This window comes from Mus pahari, chromosome 23 (assembly GCF_900095145.1).
Source record: "Mus pahari chromosome 23, PAHARI_EIJ_v1.1, whole genome shotgun sequence".
Classification (NCBI taxonomy): Eukaryota; Metazoa; Chordata; class Mammalia; order Rodentia; family Muridae; genus Mus; species Mus pahari.
In genome coordinates this window covers 36,944,841-36,948,023 of record NC_034612.1, presented here as the reverse complement: position 1 = coordinate 36,948,023, position 3,183 = coordinate 36,944,841, and the positions used below count along the sequence as shown (strand labels likewise).

Sequence of the window (3,183 nt, the reverse complement as noted above, 5' to 3'; positions counted from 1 at the left end):
TGCAATTAATCAGTTAGTTAATTCCTGTTAGCAGCAGACAGGGCATAGTGAGTCATAGCAAGGTGTGCCTACAATTTCAATCCAGGAAGCTGCAGCAGGAGGATAGCACATTTCAGGCCAGCCTGAGCTATATAGTGAGAAGCTTCTTTTGATTCAAAATGCCAAGAAGACATGTCCGTCTAGTGTGCTGTGCCCTGGCCAGTGAACCACTGGGTGCTGTGACATAGGAGATGTTGAAGAGCCCACTGCGTTAGCAGAACTCTCACCCTATTGTTAGCTTTTATGTGGAAGTCTCCTCCTTTGTACTAAAACTCTAAAACTCATTCCTTGTGACTTCCACCTGGATTCTAGCAAGGCACCCAACAAGCTTAGGTCCTCTCCTACAGAACCTCCAATCACCTAGCAATTTCCTCTGAGGCAATCCTCTGTTTTGGATGGGAAAGGGAGGAGGAACATTCCGCCATGCAAGAAAGCCTAGTCAAGCTCAGCTGTCAACAACACAAAGGCTTCAGGAAGTCCCTGAAACTGACCAGATTCACTAGGCCCCTCCTTCCCCAAGCACATTTAATCTGTAAGGACTACTGAGAGTCAGTCTCAGACCTAATGAACTGCCCAGAAGACTCTCAGACCAGCTAAGCCACCTGGAAAGAGTGGAGATCAGCCAAACTGCCTGGAAAAGGCAGGGACAGGTAAAGTTGCCTGAAAAGGGCGCTCTTCAGCCTGTTGAGGTCCCCGCAGGCTGTGCAGGGTGCTCCAGGTTCACAGCTTTTGTGAGCTATCACCCATCCTGGGACGGGCTTTGGTGATGGTCTTCAAGTCACTTCTGCTTCTATAAGTAGCTCCTCACCCATACTCCTATAAATAAATCCAATGAAACTCATTGGTTCTCCCAGTTGGATGTTGGTGGCATCTGTACTTTGATCTGTCATGGATTCCCTGTCTGGAGTGGGCAGACATTTATTCACATCTCCCCAGGAATAGTAGGACACAGCACTCCCTCAAACACCTGCCAATGAGTCTCCCCTGCCTCACTTCCTGTCTGTCTCCCAGCCTCTCCACCCCAAGTTCTCTCTCTTCCAAGTTCACCATTCTCTACCATATTACATAATGTGATCTCTGGGCTCTCTCAGTAGCCTGATGAGTGCATGCTCCCTTCCATTCACCAGCACAATATCTGAAATGATTGTATACAATGAATTCCTCTCCTCAGAGGAGTCTATCTCCGTCCAACATTTGTGGTCTGGATTCGATGTCTTGGTGAAATGTTTTGGGTGCGAATATTTGCAAGAAACACGAGACCACCAAGAAGCCAGGACCAAACCCTTCAGGTCCTACAAGGATGAACGTCTGTGTTGTGGAGCAGACCAGTAGCAGGCCACCAAACAGTGACCGCGCCATTTATTTGGTGTCGGCTTTGGAACTGTTTCTCAGCTGGTGATTGCTAGTGGTCACATACAAGCCACTTCTCCCCCCCCCCAGCTCACATTCCAATCAAGGAATGGTCCCTTGTCGAGTGTGGAGTGTAAGCAGACAGTTCAAAATGGCAGAGGTTTTGATTTTCACTCAGCCCACTGGCACCCACTTACCAAGCTTTCTGAACTTGCTTCAGATGCCAAATGGCCATTGGCTGGTGCACCGTGAGCTCTCTGACCACTTCTGCAGCTGTAAGAGGACTGGCTCTGTGGGCTGCTCTCAATTGATCATTGTCAGCTTCTGATGCTGCCACAGTGCTCTGCATCTTCAGGGACTCCTCTCCTCTATGAAACATCCTCACCTAGCACTGCACTGCGCCTTCCTTAGCGTTCCTGGGTCAGACGAGTTGCTGATGCTGCCAGCTGTCTCTGCTGCTTTTTTGACACGTTTTCAACTCAAATAAGAAAGTCAATTGAGGGTTAGAGAGATGGCTCAGTGGTTAAGAGCACTGACCGCTCTTCCAGAGGTCCTGAGTTCAATTCCCAGCAACCACATGGTGCCTCACCATGGTGCCATCTGTAATGGGCATCTGATGCCACCTTCTGGTGTGCCTGAAGACAGCAACAGAATGCCACATACATGAAGCAAATAAGTCTTTTTTAAAAAAGAAAAGAAGTCAGTTGAATCTGCTTTTTTGTCTAACATTATGTCCATAGTATGAAAGAAATGTGGAACCTGGAGCTGTGGGTCACTGAGGGTAACCCTGATTTAGTCTTCCCTGAAATCTGGCTCCTTGTCAGGAATTATGATGGAAACCCTCGTGACCCGTAAAGATATCCCGCCCGCCCATGGGCGAAGGCTCCTGAAGACCTGAAAGATCCAGAAGTATTCCAGGTCCACTTGCTGGTGCAGAAATCTCTGTTTGGCCCACAGGGATCTCGAATGCCTCACATCAAGCAGGTGAGCCAGGCCATGTTTGAGTTTAAGAATCCGGATTCTTCCGAACTTACCGAGGTCTTAATTTATGGCTTTCGAAACAAGGTTCGGGCTGAGAGGTACCACCTGCGCCAGCAAAGAGAAGTACTCAAACTGAAGGAAGCCATGAAGACCCTGGAACTAGGCCTGTGTACGGAGTGAAGCCAGTTTCCAATCATTATGTCTCCCACCTGGACACAGGTCAAGCTGCGGCCAGTGTTTGGTTCTGGTGTGATTTTTAACTTTGTTACATCCTAACAAGGTATTCCTGGATCCCTGCTGAGCATTCTGATGTGAATATCTCTTTTCCAAGGTTATTATTCTAACTAAACAATAAAATTTAAATGATTAAAAAAAAAAAAAAAAAAAAAGAGGCTGGACGTGGTGACACAGGCCTTTAATCCCAGCACTTGGGAGGCAGAAGCAGGTGGATTTCTGAGTTTGAGGCCAGCCTGGTTTACAGAGTGAGTTTTAGGACAGTCAGGGCTACACAGAGAAACCCTGCCTCAAAAAAAAAAAAAAAAAAAGCAAAAAAGCAAAGAAAAGAAATACAAACAGCAAGTCATAAGTTGTTAGAAAGAAAAAAAAACAAGAAATATAAGTAAAATGCTATATAACGTTACCATTTTGCTGTTGCTGTTGTTTTGGGTTTTCAATTTTTGTCTTTCTGGTTTGTTTATTTTGGTTTCTCCATACAGGGTTTCTCTGTGTAGCCCTGGTTGTCCTGGAACTCACCCTGTAGACCAGGCTGGCTTTGAACTCAGAGCTCCACCTGCCTCTGCCTCCCAAGTGCTG

At 46.8% G+C, this 3,183-nt stretch overlaps 1 pseudogene; it reads left to right on the top strand.

Moving 5' to 3' along the window:
- Positions 1-2,218: 2,218 nt before the first annotated feature.
- On the top strand, positions 2,219-2,550 carry LOC110339049 (annotated as a pseudogene).
- Positions 2,551-3,183: the final 633 nt, after the last annotated feature.